Below are 18,637 nucleotides of genomic sequence, written 5' to 3' on the forward strand. Positions count from 1 at the left end.
TCTCTCCAGTGTTTTTTCTCTCGGGATTTTTATTAAAAAAATGTTTTTCTGCTTGTTTTTGACAGTCCTGTTTCCCGTTTACTGCGCACGTCGTCACGTCACTATGTACGGGGGCGCGTATGCGGAACAAATAATCCCCCGTTTTTTTCGCTCCGCTGTCAGGCAGCTTTTATATGAGACACGGAGCGGGTTATCGATCGGTCTACACCACCTCGTACAATCGGCTCCGAATACAATCCGCTCAGAGTGAAGCAGATCCACTCGGACGTCTACATGACACATCCGCTCTGCCTTATAAGCCATTATATGGGTGGCATGTAAATGTGGCCAGTGTTAGTGCCACGTGGCACGCGTGCCAAGGGTTACCGACCCCTGATCTAGAAGTTGAGCATGATATTGTGATGAGAGTTGGAGACATCGCTTTCTATGAGGACAATTGTTGTGCCTGTACACTGCCACTTGTTCACAAACGGTACCAAAGAATTGGTCCAAGCAACACAAAAGGAAACATGAGCGAGAAGAAAGTTTTTCCAGGTGCAGAGTAAAAGTAGAAGGTAGAAAGGCAGGAGGACATGGTCCGTAAAAGAGCTTGCTACGCTGAAGCCATCAGAGATGCATCCATGGAGATTGCAACAGATGATCCCGAGAATACTCCATCAGTAGTTGTGGGCATGTCCATCAAAAAAGTCTCAATCAGATCAAAGGCCTCGGCCACTGTTACTAGCTCAGAAGCTACTCCCTCTGGTTTCCCCATGGTTCCAATCAGAACTGGGAGAAAGATGTTCAAAGAATCATTTATGAGATGCTCTGTCCAGTGTTTGGCCCAGTGCAAGGTCACAACTGATGATCTGAAGAAGATATTTGTGTCACTTGCCAATACTTGACACATCTGTTGGCGGCATCAGTCAGACCCCCCAAAAAAGAAAAATATATCAAATCTTGAGAACCAGTGGTACTAGAGACTTCCAAATAGGCTCAAAGTGTTCAGAAGGTAAAGGTTTATATTCAGCTTTCATAGTAACTTTAGGTCTAACTTGTCTAGTTTTTGTGTTATTTCAAGAAAACTGTTTTTTATGCGAATTTCGCCACATCATTTCAAATATGGTCAAAGAACCAACTGAAATACAATATCTAGGCCAAAACACCAGCCGTATTCTGAATCAGTGGACCATTTCGCCTATGAAACCACATGTCTTCTAGAGATTTTGTGAATAAAGTTCATATTGGCCCACATCTACTATGGCCTCTACTCTTTATATATCTATGACCTCTACTCTTTATATATCTATGATCTCTACTCTTTATATATCCTTGGCCTGTACTCTTTATATATCTATGGCCTCTACTTTATATATGTATGGCCTCTACTCTTTATATATCTATGTCCTCTACTCCTTATATATCTATGGCTTCTACTCTTTATATGTCTATGATCTATACTCTTTATACATCTATGGTCTACTATTTAATCTATGGCCTCTACTCTTTATATATCTATGGTAGTGTCAGGGTTTGTGCTGTAAAGTCTGGACAGCTCACATGTCTGGAATATTCAATCTGATTTTACAGTGTAATCCTGATCAGTAATCCATGGTTTTAACAGATATACCTGTAATGAGATTACAAATGTTTAATGTACGGTAAAGGATTACAGTTACACTGCTTTTGTATCCTATTTTTGTAACTGTGTCACATGTCCCGCGTTCCTCCCCATCCCTGGTGTTCAGACGGGGTGCGGCTGCTGAATGGATCCAGTCGCTGTTCAGGCAGACTGCAGGTGAAGACTAACCCGTCTGACCAGACCTGGTCCTCAGTGTGTGAAGCAGACCTGGACCTGCAGGATGCACAGGTGGTGTGTCGGGAGCTGGGCTGCGGGGCTCCTTCAGTCCTGCAGGGGGCGCTCTATGGAGATGTGCAGAATCCCAGGTGGAGCCCAGAGTTCCAGTGTGGAGGCCATGAGTCTGCTCTGCTGGACTGTGGAAGCTCAGGCTCAGCTAGAAGCAGCTGCTCACCTGGTAAAGCTGCTGGACTCACCTGCTCAGGTAGAAGAGGAGCTGCAGCGCCCACTGCTCTTCTCTTCAGTCTCATTCCATCCTCTCTCTCTTCTCTCTCTGCTCTGGGTTCAGGGGATGAGGTCAGGTTGGTGGGAGGAGCCAGTCGCTGTGCAGGAAGACCGGAGCTGAAAGTTCTTGGTGAACAGAGACCTGTGGCGGGCTATGGCTTCACCCTGAAGACAGCAGCTCTCATCTGTGAACATCTGAACTGTGGCTCTGCTGTTTCTGTACAACCAACTGGTGTGTCAATTCAATTTATGTGGATAATCAACTCAGACTTTGTTCAATCTGGATCTGATCTGTGGAACTGTGTGGCATCACGGAGATCCTCTCTCACCCTGAATGTCACCTGCTCAGGTATGTTTTGCTGACTTTAAAAATTTATCTTTCCTTCCTGGTTTAACAGCAGATTAATTTCCTGCTGCTTCTCTGCTGCTTCAGTTTGTTCCTCAAACCAGAGATCAGCTGATTGGTCTCCAACAAAATCATGTTGTCAGAAATAAACCTCAAATCCACAAAGATCTGAGGATGAAAATACATCAACTGCTGGAGCTGAGCTGAGTTTCTACTGTTTCCTGAGTTTCTATCAATTCCTCTGAGTTTCTATCGTCTTGTATGAGTTTCTACTCTTTCCTCTCAGTTTTGAATATTTACTTCGAGCTTTTACTGTTTCCTCTGAGGTTCTATTGATTTCTCTGAGCTTCTATTTTTCCCCAGAGCTTTTCCTGATTCATCTGAGGTTCTACTGTTTCCCCTGGTTGACGTTCTGTTATGTGTTCAGCAGGGTTTGGAGGGTTACATTAAAAATGTAATCCGGTACAGTTACAAGTTACCTGTATAAAAAGTAGTCAGTAACTTCCTTTAACTACTGAAACAGTGAAGACAAAGTTATGTATCAGAGTAGTTTACATTAGTTTTAGACCAGTAAACAGAAATAAAGACAAGGACAAACACAGTGTGTCATCCACTCAGTGTTCTGGCAACTCTCACTCTCCACAAACACTCAATACTCTGAGTAATGTGATTACCTGCTGAGCGCTGTGCTCAGCCTCAGTTGCTCCCAGCAGCGGTTGTTGCTGTGGTCAGTGTGGACAAGCGTCCAGGAAGCAGTCCCTGAAGGAGGAGCTGTGCTCCATACAGGTGAACTGTCCAGGAGCTGGATCAGCTGGAAGCAGCTGCTCTTCATACATTCACTGCTGGGCTGCTTTGGTTTGCTGCGCCCCCTGGTGGCCACGAGGAAGAACAGTCAGTTCTAATGCAGTCCAGACCAGGAGTTCACTCTTCATCAGTGTTGGGAGGGTTAGTTTTAAAAAGTAGTTGTAGTTACTAGTAACTCCTTCAAGAAAGTAACTAAGTTATGATATTTTTAATTACCAGGCAAAATAACTCTTGTGTTACTTTTACGAGATAAAATCGTTTAAATCCTTCACAGAATCTGGATCCCTCTGAATGGAACTTTAAGATGCATGTTGAGTTATTTATTATAAAACTGAACATCTGGTTCATGAAATAAATGGACACTTGACAGACTAAACTACAAACAGGAAGAACTCCATTAATCTAAATGATTCAGATTTTGTTGTGTGATAATTTGAGACACCATCAAATCTGATGTGTCTCTGTAGATCGCATTTCTACAGCTACTGACATGGATATTTGTCAGTAGAGGTCTGAACTTCCATTGAGTTTAAAAGCCTTTGAATGATCAGGGCTCTCTGTGGCTGTATCTCTGTCATGTCACGTGATGCACTTTGGACCAATCAGGTTCCTTCTTTCTCTAAACATACTCCACTGGACTGTGGACGAGGAAGAACCAGGTGAAAATGTGAATTATAGGAACAGAAACACAGAATTTCATTGTCAGTAATGGTAACGGTGTAACGCTGGGAAAAGTCAGTAGTTAGATTACTTTTGACTTAAAATAGCAATGTCACTGCTCTTCTATGGTATATCTCTGGTAGTGTCAGGGTATGTGCGGTAAAGTCTGGACAGCTCATATGTCTGGAATATTCAATCTGATTTTACAGTGTAATCCTGATCAGTAATCCATGGTTTTATCAGATATACCTGTAATGAGATTACAAATGTTTAATGTATGGTAAAAGATTACAGTTACACTACTTTTGCATCCTATTAATGTAACTGTGTCACATGTACTGCGTTCCTCCCCAACCCTGGTGTTCAGACGGGGTGCGGCTGCTGAATGGATCCAGTCGCTGTTCAGGCAGACTGCAGGTGAAGACTAACCCGTCTGACCAGACCTGGTCCTCAGTGTGTGAAGCAGACCTGGACCTGCAGGATGCACAGGTGGTGTGTCGGGAGCTGAGCTGCGGGGCTCCTTCAGTCCTGCAGGGGGCGCTCTATGGAGACGTGCAGACTCCCAGGTGGAGCCCAGAGTTCCAGTGTGGAGGCCATGAGTCTGCTCTGCTGGACTGTAGAAGCTCAGGCTCAGCTAGAAGCAGCTGCTCACCTGGTAAAGCTGCTGGACTCACCTGCTCAGGTAGAAGAGGAGCTGCAGCTTCCACTGCTCTTCTCTTCACTCTCACTCCATCCTCTCTCTCTTCTCTCTCTGCTCTGGGTTCAGGGGATGAGGTCAGGTTGGTGGGAGAAAACAGTCGCTGTGCAGGTTCTCTGCAGATCAGAAGTTCTGGAGTTTGGAGACCAGCAATTATCGCTCAGTGGTCTTTGGAGAATGCAGCTGTTGTTTGTTCACATCTTCACTGCGGCTCTGCCGTGTCTGCAGATGAGACACGTTCAGTCAACGACACACTTACAGTGGTGATCAGAAACGGCTGCTTTCAGTCTGGATCTGATTTCATGAAGTGTTCAGTTTTCTTTGAAGATAACTCCAGCAGTAATCTGACCTGCTCAGGTAAGTTCATCAGTGGTGTGTTCCTCACTCACCACAGTCAGAGTTAAAGTTCTGTCAATGACCTGTGTGTGTGTGTGTGTGTGTGTGTTCCAGACCTGCTGCTCCATCCAGTCCTCTCCGTGTCCTCCTCCTCCTCCATGCTCGGGGTCTCTGAGGCCCAGCAGCAGGGGCTCCAGGTGGTCTGGGGCTCCACCTTCACCATCAGCTGCTCCATCCAGCCACAGTACCCAGGAGGCTCCTTCCAGCTCACCTTCACCTCCTCCAACACCTCCTACAACTCCACCAAGCCGGCCGTCAATCACTCTGCACACTTCCTGTTTCCTGCCGCAGAGCCCGCCCACCGGGGAAACTACAGCTGTGTTTATCACCTCCATGTTTTTGGACACAACTTCTCCTCAGAGAGCCGCCTGCTGTCTCTGTCTGTGTTCGGTAAGAAGAAGCTGACTCCTCCTTTACTCCACCCTTCAGAGAACATGTGTGGGTTTCCCCCCCTTTAGAGGTCCAGCAGGAGGTCCCACTGGGAGGAGGCCCCGAGGGGGTCCAGGACTCTCTGCTTTGGTCTGGGAGAAACTTGGAGTCCAGCCAGCAGAACTGGAGGAAGATGGAAGGGACAGACATTTCTGGAGGGGTTTGGTCTCTGTAGCGCCACCCAGACCTGATCCAGACCAAGAGGGAGCCCAGATGGACGAATCTGATGGCCTCACTCCCAGCAGTCCTCAGACAGACGCTGATTGTTCTCTGTGTTCAGATCCAACAGCTGTGATCGTCAGATGGGTGGTGGTGCCACTGTTTCTCCTGCTTGTGCAGGGGGCGCTGTGGCTGTACTGTAAGGTACTGTTCTCCTCTCTGCTGATGCTCTGGAGCTCTGGGTGGAGCCAGACTCCCCTCAGTCCTGTGTTGTCATGTCTCTGCAGGCCAGCAGGGGGCAGACCGGCAGACCGGCAGACCGGGCGGACGCTGAGCGGAGTGCAGTGGAGGGATGAAGTCGGTCCTCTGAACCTTCCTGCTGTGAAGACAAGAAGTTTTTATGAGCTTTTTCCAGAAATGATGAATCTGATCATGTTCCTACAGACAGTGGAACAAGGTTCATTTTCCTTCTGAGGACTGTCGTGAATAAGCGGAGCATTCTTTTGCCAAATACTGGACCACAGTGGATGTCTTTTTAAACTCCGCTTTTTCCCCTTTGTACTCCTTTTTCATTTATTTTTTAAGTCATATCATGTGTGCTCATTGAATCATATATTATCATCTGCTCCCTCTCAGGAAGATATAACTGAGGAGATATTTTTGTGATTGTAATCCAACTTATCAGCTTTTGCAAAAAGTTCGCTTTTTCAGCACCAAGGTGAGGCAGGATGTGGTTTCAGCAGGAGTTGAACCGTATGGAACCTCACCAGTTTGTATTTCATCCTGAGTGGTTGATCTGGGCCTGAAGAACTCTTTGCATATCTCATGTGCACATTTTTTTTTTCTTCTCTCTTCTCTTGTCTTCCTCTTTATTTTTTTTTTTAGAACTGAGGCTGTGGTTGGTCTCCTTGGTAATGAAACAGCATCAGAGGACATGTCCATGGGACCGGAACATATAAGTGGACCCTGTTTTCTGGTGGGTGGCGCTCTCGCTCTTGCTCAGAGCCCCCCTCCAGAACTCTTGGGTTATATGCTGTCAATTTTTTCTGAATTGAAAGAGAAAAGATCTTTGAAAGTTTTCTGAAATCTGAAGAGAGTAGACTTCCGAGGTCGATGTCATCCAGATACCAAATTTAGACTAAAAACAGATTATTATGAGTGGCAACGTCTAAAAATTGCTCACGTAAATTCACCATATTGTAATATTCAAATAATACATGTCTGAAGTTTGAGACATGTAAGAACCAATCCAAAATCAGTTCTCTATGATTTCTTCATTTTTTTGCTGTTTTACCTTTTTATCAATTTTGAATTATAACCTGTAATCCCTTGAGTGAATAAAAATCCTGTGAAAATTTAAACACTCTGGTGAAGTTATTTCTCTTAGTGAGACCAAAAAAGGCTCTTGGAATAAAGTTTGTTCTTCAGAAGTGAGAGACGTTTCTTCATCCCTGAGAGGTGAGCCTTGGACTGCAGAGAGCAGAGGGGACCCTGAACAGGACTGTCATTAATCAGTGAACCCAGGTCTCCTGCATGGGAGGCAGGAATTCCACCAGTTCTGATTGCAGTAATGTTGACAGAAGGTCAGCTTGGTTGACACACACGAGTTAATTCAGGAAGCAGATTGTATAAAATGTGTTCCTACAGAGACTCTTGTTCAGCTAAACGGCTCTAAACCGTTCCTCCTCCATTCTCTCTGGTCACCATGTCTCTTTCTGTCTACTGCTGCTTTTTGGTTCTGCTCTCAGCTGTGAAAAGCTGGACGTCGTTTCTTTTGGACATTTGAAGACATTGGTCAGTGAGACGAGTCAGAGACACACTGCACCCTTCACACACTTCCTGCTCACTGATCAGAGCTCAGGCAGGTCTTCAGTGATCGATGTGACGCTGCAGGAGGAACCTGGAGTCACTTCACTGCTCTCTGACTGAGTGTTGTGAGGGAGCTGCAGGCTTCTCTCTGACTGTTAGAAGGACAGAAAAGACTTGATTCCGTGGCTGTGATCAGAACCATTTCAGCCCAAATGATCAATGAACACAGTCAGACTGACTGATGAGGGTGTGTGTGTTACTCTGTGGTTCTGCTGTGACTCTGCAGGGTTTAACTGACTGTAAATGAAATCATCGGAGCTCTGAAGTCTGACTCCAGATGATACAGATGTGTTTTCACTGCATTCCCATTCCTCTCTTCCTCAAAGAGACTTTTTAAATCCCTCCTCTGTTCCCTGTTCACACCTTCAGAGCTGCAGACACCGTCACACTGGCTCAGACCTTTCCAGGTGAGGAACTCTTCACATCCCAGAGAGACAGAAAGCAGCAGCTCCTGTGTCTCCGTCCCCTGAGAGACAGTCTCTCCTGTCCACCCCCCTCTGCAGGCTTTCCTCTGCCTCTGGAGCAGCAGCTGTCAGCCAGAGAGCAGATCAACCCCTACAGATAAATGATCTCGTTTTCGAGGGGATCCTCAGATTCATAACAACATAAGGAGCAGAGAAGCAAAACAAAATAAAAGATAGCAAAATTACATGTACATGTGAAAAAATAAAGTGTATACACATCAATAATAAGAACAAAACAAACAAAACCAAATAAAAAATAAAAAAACAATAAGAGACATTAAACAAAAACAAAACAGCACACGCACACACACACACACACACACACACACACACACACACACACACACACACACACACACACACACACACACAAACCAGCTCTGAATGTTCACCTCTCTCCACCCATCACAGTCAGCACAACATAGCCAAACATAGTCAAACACAACATCACAACAAAAATTTAAATCAACAGAAATGGATGTACAGAGCAAAGTAATTACAACAAAATAACAAAATCACATGGCCAAGTTTGTTTATGGTCGTACAAAGCAAAGTATTTACAACACAACTTAAAGATCAATACAAGTCATTTCTGGCCATTCGAGCAAACTAGAAACAATGGAAAGTATTTTGAAGATGTGTTAATAGAGCACTACGGAATGAAGTCAATGAAGTTACAGAACGGATAGATACTGAGCTGATTCACTTCTGTCAGAACCAGCAGAACATGAGCAGGAAGCAGGGGATGTAGATCAGTGGTAGAGCGTCTGCGTTGCATTTAGGAGGTCCTGTGTTCAATCCCCAGCATCTCCAGGTTCTGAGTCTTACATCCGGGTTCCTCAATTAGTGGACCGCTGTGGACCCAGGGCAAATGAATGGAAAAAGAACAAAAATCTTTCTTAAACGGTCCGTGTTCTGTGTGAGAACCATTCTGCACCGCCTTGCTCTGCAGCACGTTCCCCCACTCCCACAGGGCGCTGAAGCCTGGACCCATGCTTGATTGTAAAAAACAAATGTGGACCTTCAAGATTTGTTTTTGAGGACCCCTATCTTATATCAATATCATCAAAGCTCATGAACAGAGGCTGAGTGTCTCTTGGTGGTTGTGAGATAAAATCCATCTCAAAACAAAGAGCTCTGAACATCCTTATGTTGTTGACATAAAGAATCTCTGAGAAATCCACAAGTGTCTAAAGTGGTTTGTATAGATCCTCTCTCACTGACGTTCCTTGGTGTTGTTCTGTATTGTCCGTGCCTGCAGCTGTGATTGCCTCATTTCTATACAGGAGAGACGGGTGGACTTGCTGGCAGCGTCTGAGTCTACTCCATTCACATGTCTTTTCAGATAAAAAAAGCTTGTTTGTCACCTTATGGGTCAAATCACTCCTCTGCTGTCTGATACATGGAAAGGGACAAATGACCCCTCTCTCGTCCTCCTAGTTTAAAAAGGATTCTCTCAGAGAGGGAAGAACAGACGAGAAAGCAGTCGCTCACAGACCTTCTCTGAGTCTCTTCCTCCCGGTCGGGGTTCAGACCAGATACTGACACAAAGCCCTGATAACAGATGGAGTCAGCCAGTCCAAGTTAAACACAACAAAAACACTTAAGCTTGTCTGAAAAAAACCTTCAGATGACTCCAGAAGCCACAAGGCTGGTCGAGGCAACCAGAAAGAGAGAGAAATAGTACCTGTAAAATGTTGGAATAAAAAGCAATAAAATCCTCTGGTAAAATCATATTTCCCTCAACAAGTCAATGTAGAAGTTGTTGAAACTCCTTCTCCTTGTCTTCTCTGCCATGATTGAGAGTAAAACTCCAGCGATCAGCAGCTTATTGAGGTCAAATCTTCCTGAGGTACTGTGACCATTCCTGGTAGAAAGTGTGTGTGTGGAGGGTGATATGAGGTGAATCCACCTGCACAGCCTTCCAGCTGGACTGGATTTATAAAGGGAAAGAGCTGCATGGTTTATAAACCAGAGGATGTTTCTGCTTTTGGTGCTGCTAGACTTTTAGTGTGGATCCTCCACAGTGTGTGATCAGCGAGGCCCCTGGCCTGCAGAGTCCAACATCTGGTTCTTCCTCCTCTGAGTGAGCAGCCTGGAGCCGGAGCTCCTTCAGCAGCTGTGTCACGTTGGTAAAGCCAGGTGTGGCTTCGTTCAGCAGTCTGAACCTGTGCTGACGCTACGGGGTTTCCCTCCACGTCACTGGGGGCCGGTCGCTCCTCCACCAACCAGATCATCACTCTGAATCTGAGGAGGGTTTCCACACTCGTTACCCTCACTTTTAACTGGAATATATCAAACTGACCACATTATTCTCCTCTGGAGGACAGACTTCTTCTGGATGAAACCTGAAAGCCATTGGTAGAAGAGAGCAGTTACAACTGAAGGGCTCGTCCGGGAATTGAACACGGGACCTCGGTCATCATAAACCAGGCAGGTGCTGAAGCCTCCTGACAGCCTGGACAGTATTCAGGTGGTTGTCCTGAGTGTGTTTCCTCAGCTGGTCCTCGCTGAGCGTCCTCAGGTCCTCCTTTGTCCTCTCTCTGTCTCGTCCAATCAGGAGGGAGGCTTTCCTCCAGCTTTTCTCTCATTGTGCACAGCTCTTTCAAACATCTGGTCCGTGGGCCAAACCAGGGACTCCAGAGGCTCCGGTCCGGCCGGTGAGATGACTGTGCAGAGAGTTGAGTCATTGTTCCATTTTCAGCTGCAGCAGGATTGAAAGAGACGTTTCACTGGACGCTGCTCCAGGATACAAAGTTTAAAGCTGACATGATGTTGAAGCTGAACTGATTCTGAAGATATTATATTTTCATGCAGCTCTTCTATTTATTCACACTGAAACATTTGGATTTGTGGATGTTTGCTCATCATTCTGTTGTCATTTCTCTGCTCTGACCTCCTCCAGTTTCTCTCTCAACTAAAATCACTTTGACAGCTGATTAAACTCTACAAACACATTTTTAATGCATCCCACTTTTTCCACCATTTTTCTGGAGAATTCTCATGTTGATTTTGTGCAGCTGGTTAATAAAAGTGCCTGTGTTGCAGTTTGTCAGTGAATTTGATCCAGAATCGTTTCTGTGGTAAAACTTTATAAATCAGGTTTATATTTTATTTTGTCATTTTGTCAAAATAAAATCTCCATATAAGAATTTTGGGCCATGTGACTCAAACATACTGGGTATCTAAATGAAAACTTCAGGGAATTTAAATACAATATGACGGATTATGAAGTTATAATCTAAAAGATAAAGTCCAAACTGCTCCCCGATCACAGAGTGAGTGTAGAAAAGAGTTTCCTCCAGTGTTGCAGCGTCTCACAGCCATGACTCCTGCTGGGCCGCTGTGCTGCTGAGTCCCTCACATCCTAAATGAAACCACTGGAGGACTCAGCTCTGCTTCTCTCCAGGAACCATGTCCTTCAGCTCTTCTGTCTGACAACACTGTTTTGGTCTGCTGCCTGAAAATAAGGCCGTTCACACTGCAGAGGCTTCAAGAGGAAACACTAAACTTTCACTGTGTTCTGGTGTCTGTTTACACCACAACAGTGCTGGAGACACTGAAAACACTACTTTTTAGAAACTGCTCCAAGATGGAACTTCTCCAGAGCTCTCAGGCTCCGTCTCCTTGTTGACAGTGGAAATGCTGCTGCTGGTCATGAACATGAGATCAGACAAACCCCCAACACAAAGTCAGAGAAGATTCTGAAGTTTAATTCAAAGGGGTCAAGGCTTGGCGGACGAGTTCAACCGTTTTTACAACCGGTTTGACTCTGCACAAACGCACGCACACACTAACGGATGTCCACCCGGCGGCCACTCCACCTCTGCTGCTGTGACCTGCTCCTCTCCTCCACCCAGCGGCTGCTCCACCTCTGCTGACGCGCCGGCCTTCACTGTGGAGGAGGTACGTGTGGAGCTGAGGAGGCTCCATGGACGGAAAGCTGCAGGGCCTGATGGGATATCACCACGGCTGCTGAAGGAGTGTGCGTCAGAGCTGGCTGTGCCTCTCCAAACCATCTTCAGTCGGAGTCTTCAGACTGGACGTGTCCCTGCGCTGTGGAAGACCTCATGCCTTGTCCCAGTGCCCAAGGTGGCAAGGCCTGCAGGGATGAAGGACTACAGACCAGTGGCCCTGACATCCGTGGTGATGAAGACTTTTGAGAGGCTGCTGCTCCGGCTGCTCAAACCTCAAGTGGAGGGGGGGCTGGACCCCCTTCAGTTCGCCTATCAGGACAGCATGGGAGTGGACGATGCGGTCTTGTTTATGGTCCATCAGGTGCTCTCCTTTCTGGAGGGAGCTGGAGGCTATGTGAGGTTGATGTTTTTCGACTTTACAAGCGCCTTTGACACCATCCAGCCTCAGCTACTGAAGGGGAAGCTTGAGAGGATGGGAGTGGATCCTCTCTTTGTTCGCTGGATCCACAACTACCTGACTCTGAGGTCACAATACGTCCGGCTCGGGGGGTGTGTATCTGGGACCCTGATGAGCAGCACTGGTGCACCGCAGGGGACTGTACTATCCCCCTTTCTCTTCACACTGTACACTGCTGACTTTGCTCACAGATCTGCTGCGTGTCATGTGCAGAAGTATTCAGATGACACTGCAATTTTGGCATGTGTGAAGGGTAGGGATGAAAAGGAGTACAGGGAGCTCATCGCGGGATTCACCACCTGGAGCAGGGACAAAACACCACTAAGACGAAGGAGATGATCGTTGACTTTGGCAGGAAGCCTCTCATCAACCTGTCATCATCGATGGAGAGAGTATTGAGGTTGTTCAAACCTATAAATACTTGGGTGTGCACCTTGACCACAAACTGGACTGGTCGGAGCAGCTCGGGCCCTGTATAAGAAAGGACAGAGCAGGCTGTTTTTTCTGAGGAGACTTAAATCCTCTGACCTGTGTGGTGACATGCTGTACATTTTCTACCAGTCTGTTGTGGCAAGTGCTGTTTTCTTTGGGGTTGTCTGTTGGGGCGGCAGTATGACAAAAAGAGACAGCAATCGGCTGGACAGACTGATCAGGAGGTGTGTGTCTGTGATGGGGAGGAAGGTGGACTCTGTTGGAGCAGTCTTGGAGAGGAGGATAGGGGCTCTAATGCAGAGTATCTTGAGGAACTCCAAACATCCACTGCACGACACAGTTGCAGCTCAAAAAAGTGAGCGGAGCAACAGGCTGCTGTCATTGCGCTGCAGAACTGAGGCTTCAAGAGGTCGTTCATCCCCTCAGCAATCAGGCTGTATAACAGATGTGCCTGAGCCAAACCAAGTACAATCTGAGCACTTGTATTTATTGCACTGTTATTTATTTGCATGTATATGATCTGTGTGCTGCTGGACACTGGAATTTCTCCCTTGGGAGATTAATAAAGTTTTTATCTATCTATCTATCTATCTGAAAGACACTAGTTGGAGATAGTATTGACAATTGAAGGGCTCGTCCAGGAATTGAACCCGGGGCCTCTCACACCTGAAGTGAGAATCATACCCCGAGACCAATAAGCCCGCAGGCTCCTAAATTAAAAAGACTCAACTGATTATCATAAATCAGTCAGGTGATCAAGACTCCTGATGACATCCTGGCTAAAGGAAATGAAAACATCAGTCATTCATGACTTGAATGATGGTCAGTTTGACCTCAACCACTTCAAAAAGTCCTCCTCTACATAAATGAGCCCAAAGTGAGCCCCATGGCATGCTGGGAGAGCTGAAGAAGCCACAGTCCTGGGGACAGAGTTCCAGCAGGGGACTAGTCCACCTTCAAGCAGCCATGTGTCTGTCAGGAACGTCACATCCAGCTCATGGGAGTCAAAGAAGTCACAGAGGAAGATTCTCTCAATGTCAGCAGAACCTCAGAGACTTCTCACACTTGACAGAACCAGGACAAAGCACAGAATTTCACCAGGGCTCCAGTTTTGGCCACAGATACTTGAAAACACAATAACTCCCTGCAAGGAGAATCTGCCAGGATATGGACCCACTGAAGAATCCCCCCTTACAGCACCTGGACAGGGACTTGAACCATGGACCCTCAGACTAAAAGTCTGATGCTTCACCATCTGAGCTACCCAGGCCCAGAAGTTAATGAGATGATGTACAATCATGGAAAAAAAAGTTTCTCAGCTTTTATTTACATTTAACAGAAAGTGTCCTGTCCAGAATGATTCACACTCTTCTCAATAATCAATAATAAAGCCTTCATGAGCTATTACAGTGATCAAACTCTTCCTATAACTACTGAGCAGCTTCTTGCATGTCTCCACTGGGATTTTTGACCATTTGGTTTCAGCAGTGAACTCTATATTTAATGTCCTTCATGTGTTGTCCTGATAAATGTCCCTTCTAAAGAGGGACACCTGTCTCCAGGGGACACTACTGCTTGGATTTTATGGTGTCCCCTCATGAGAGGCTTTACTGTGTTAGCATTGAAGTTCCCTCTGCCACTCTTAAGTAGTTTGTGTGGCAGCATTTTGGGTTCCAGTGAAACTAATAAATGGCAACCAAGTCACAGGTAAGACAGACAATATGTAAGAACTGTCAGAGAATAGTCCTGAACACCGTGACGAACAGGAGCTCTGTGCTCTCTGGACTGATAGAGGAGGACTCTGGTTACAGTTTTACTTCTAGTGTTTGCACTTTAAAAAAAGAAACATTTGATTTCATTTGTGGAAAGAAGTTCATGCTCATGCTCCAGCTCATGCTTCAGACATGCATGGATGTACATGATAAAACATCTCAAAATGCAGCTTCATTGTTTTGTGACTGTTACATGAAAAAGTCTGTTTTTCCAGTCATATATTTTGTCATTTTATTTTTCTTAAAAGTGAAGTGGAAATCTCGTCTCTTGATGTTGAACCCAATATTGTGTCTCATCTTGTGAACTGGATTTCTTGCCACACCCCGAGACATGAACAATAAATCAATCCAGTAACTGTCCTCTGGGCTGGGCCTGTCCTGACAGACAGGTTGGACTTTATTCCCACCTGGACAGTTTGGTATTGAGGTCAGCTGCCAGCCGAGAGCTGAGATCAGGATCAGGATGTTTGAGACGTTAATATGTGAGTGTTGTTCTCTCTGGAACATGTTGGGATGTTTTCATTTTAGCAGCACATCTTACAAGCTTGGTGCAGACGTTACAAGGCCTGATGTTCAGTTGATATTGTTCCCTTGACTCATCATGACAACAGTGGAAATAAAAGTTTAACCCCAACAAACCCCTTTGATATGATTCTATCATGTGACTCTGAACCTGTGTGTGTGTGTGTGTGTGTGTGTGTGTGTGTGTGTGTGTGTGTGTGTGTGTGTGTGTGTGTGTGTGTGTGTGTGTGTGTGTGTGTGTGTGTGTGTGTGTGTGTGTGTGTGTGATTCTCACCAAGTCCCTCACAGCTGTATTAAGTAGATACTTCAGCACCATGGACCACACTGAGTGCAAGAGGAGTCTCAATGTTGATTATAATTTCAACAAATCATAGATCTTATCCTAAATGCACTCATAGTCGTATTTAATGATGGTGTTTTCCAAATCAGTCCCTCTGGACCTGGAAGGGATTCTCCTGTAACTCCAAATGGACTCATTATCAAAGATCTGCAGAGGAACACACAGCTGAGTCCTGAGCGTGACCCTTGACCCCCAGCTGTGGTCTGGGTGGAAGTTGGAAATGTAAATCTGTGCTGTGCTTCAGTCTGCTGCAGTCTGGAGGAACAGGAAGCTGGTTGGAGCAAAATGACTGGAGAGAAAAGAGTCTTTCCCAGAAGATCTCTGAGCTCCAACACTGATGGATCAACAGCTTCAGGAGCTCAGATCAGCTCACTAAGCTAGAAAGTGTTTATTATGTAGGAGAACGAGGCCACGCCTCTCTTACCAGTCAGCTGTCTCTGTGGCGCAATCGGTCAGCGCATTCAGCTGTTAACTGAAAGGTTGGTGGTTTGAGTCCACCCAGGGACGGTGGAGGTTCTCCTTATTGGAACAGTTGATATTTAACAACCTTTCATGGGGATGAAATTCACCAACATGACATCAAGTGAAACTTTGCTCCAGGAGGCAAGAAGCAATGGCCGACAGCAACAAAGAGAACTCCTTCCCTCCTTCAGTTATCAGATGACTTTCAAACTTTCTGGGCTGAAGCCCGGAGCAGAATGTCAGGAAACTGAGGTCTCAGTCAGAAAGGAGTGTTTTACTGATCCAGACAGTTTGAAGCAGGATCCTGGGTTGACGACCCTCACTGTGGACGGATTGACAGACATTGACTGTTATCTGGTGGAAACACCGGGACACTTTACTCTCCATAGTTTGAAGGTTCTCCTGAAGAACGCTGAAGTTCTTCACGCTCTCGAACACACTCAACATGTTCTGTAATTAATTTCTATCTATCTATCTATCTATCTATCTATCTATCTATCTATCTATCTATCTATCTATCTATCTATCTATCCCTCTATTGCTATTGCTGTGCTGATCATTCAGCCAAGCCTGTGTGACCATCTGTTGGCTTCTCCTCATGAGTCTCTCAGACATTATTTATATTTAATTTTATTTTGTGTTTAAATGAGGCAGTTTTCTCATTATAAAGAGCTTTAAAGGGCAACTTCGGTTTTTTGATATCTGGACCTTATTTCTCGGTGTGTGCATGCTCCATTGCCGTGGCCCCCGCTAAGTGCGGCTACATCGGTTGGATCTAAATAACTTCTGAAGGACTCCGAGCTGCACCATGTTTGTCTGAGTGAGTATATGAGCATGACACACCAAGAAATAAGGTCCAGATGTCAAAAAACCGAAGTTGCCCTTAAAGAGTTTCCTCATTACAGTTCACAGTAGCAACAGTCCAGCTTGGTGGTCTGTCCAGACGAATGTCCAATCCTCCCATTGTTAACAGTGAACCCAGAGCCTTCCACCAACACACACCTACAGCAACCAGACACACAACACAATCAAAGCTCTGACAGTGAAGGCGAAGATCTGCTTCTCAGGAGTTTTCCTCACTGACTCTATCAGCTGATTCAGTTCAAGGACAAATCCAGCTGCAGACACAGGGGATGTAGCTCAGTGGTAGAGCACATGCTTAGCATGTATGAGGTCTTGGGATCAATCCCCAGCATCTCCAGCTTTATGTCAGTGTCTGACTGTAAAACCTCAGCAGAGGAACTCACTCCAGCTCAGCATCAACTCTTCCAGCTCTCCACTGACAGTCATTCAGCAGCAGAGCTCTGGAGAAGATCAGTCTTCATTCTGGTTCTCAGGAAGCAGGAACCCAGGTCAACAATGACTTCAGTCTGGACACTGGGGGACAGTCTACCCACAGCCGTCAGTCGGGACACTGGGGGACAGTCCCCCCACAGCCTTCAGTCTGGACACTGGGGGACAGTCCACCCACAGCCTTCAGTCTGGACACTGGGGGACAGTCCCCCCACAGCCTTCAGTCTGGACACTGGGGGACAGTCCCCCCACAGCCTTCAGTCTGGACACTGGGGGACAGTCCACCCACAGCCTTCAGTCTGGACACTGGGGGACAGTCCCCCCACAGCCTTCAGTCTGGACACTGGGGGACAGTCCCCCCACAGCCGGTCTTCACCCAGCAGCAAATAGTTAATGATCTCTGGAGCTCTGCAGATACAGAGGCTGGAAAATGACTCAGGTTTAGTGATGTTGGCTAAAAACTTCCTGGTCACAATGTAAAGACTCCTGAGGACACTTTAAAACAGCTCCAAAAGAGGACTGGAGCGGGACTTTAAAGAGCTTTCAGGCCTCGGCTTCATTCATTTTCTTTAAAGAGGATATTTCTGTCTGGGCTGAACTCGCCATTAGATCAGGCAGTTGTAAAGTTTCTTCTTCCCCCAACCTCTCAGTATGAACAGTGACCAGGTGGGGGCAGCATTCCGCTGATCCAGCGTCCAGCCTGCCTGAAGTCAGTAGAAGAAGAAGCTGCAGCTGCAGTTGATGCCAGTCCTGGTCTGACACGTGCTGGTCCAACAAGGATCCAGACTCAGTAAAGGTCCAACTCTTTAAACTTTGTGTTCAGAGCGGTTAAAGTGAGTTTTCCAGGAAGCTCCGGATTGATTCCTGTCGGTTTTTAACATCTGCTTTTAGCAGCAGCAGAGACGCTACAGGAAGTGGGGCACCAGTTAACACGGAGACCAGTTAATCCGAAACCCCCGCGAGCAGCGTCCTGCTGCCAGAGGAAGAAAGTGAAGCTCTTGGATTGGAGGAGAAAATAAGTCCTGATAAGGTGGAAATATTGCTGGAAGCTGCTGGAGAAGCTGAACCACAGCCACGGAGCTGCAGCTCCTTCAAAGCCACGTTTCTGGAGGACTTCCGGTGAGCTAGCTGCATGCTAACAGCTAATTAGCACGTGTTGACCTTGAGAATGAAAGCAGTGAGCTGGTGAAGCTGTTTCCAGCCTTAAATCAGGCTGCAGGGAGGTTAAAGTGAAGCAGTGTTGTATATTTAGTGTGTTGATGCTGCTGCTGGCCTCAGTAAACTGCTTTATCAGGATCTACAGACTAGATTCAGTCAGGATGAAGAGAAATGTGAAGAAATGCTGTTAAAATGTGAAATGGTTTGATATGAGCTTCATATGTTGGTGCTGAGAGAAATGTGAGAGTGAATCAGTAGATGTGGAGCAGGGAGTGAATCTTGTTGAGACTGTTCCTCCAGTCAGTCCTGCTCTTCATCATCATCCTCCTCTCCTCAGGCCCTGGATCTCCACTGCCTCCATCCTGGTCTTCACGTCCTCCAGCCCCTTGGTCTCCTCC

The 18,637-nt window shown here is 46.2% G+C and overlaps 1 long non-coding RNA gene and 2 other non-coding genes across 3 annotated transcripts; all 3 read left to right on the forward strand.

The window, feature by feature from the left end:
- The first annotated feature begins 5,293 nt into the window (after nucleotides 1–5,293).
- On the forward strand, nucleotides 5,294–6,086 carry LOC115384916 (uncharacterized). The gene is made up of 3 exons (XR_003930995.1): nucleotides 5,294–5,355; nucleotides 5,675–5,757; nucleotides 5,841–6,086. It is a non-coding gene; the product is annotated as an uncharacterized LOC115384916 (long non-coding RNA).
- A 9,673-nt stretch (nucleotides 6,087–15,759) lies between these two features.
- Nucleotides 15,760–15,833, forward strand: trnan-guu (transfer RNA asparagine (anticodon GUU)). The gene has a single exon. It is a non-coding gene; the product is annotated as a tRNA-Asn (tRNA).
- A 1,084-nt stretch (nucleotides 15,834–16,917) lies between these two features.
- Nucleotides 16,918–16,989, forward strand: trnaa-agc (transfer RNA alanine (anticodon AGC)). Its single transcript has one exon. It is a non-coding gene; the product is annotated as a tRNA-Ala (tRNA).
- The last annotated feature ends 1,648 nt before the right edge of the window (nucleotides 16,990–18,637 follow it).

This window comes from Salarias fasciatus, unplaced genomic scaffold (assembly GCF_902148845.1).
Source record: "Salarias fasciatus unplaced genomic scaffold, fSalaFa1.1, whole genome shotgun sequence".
Taxonomy (NCBI): Eukaryota; Metazoa; Chordata; class Actinopteri; order Blenniiformes; family Blenniidae; genus Salarias; species Salarias fasciatus.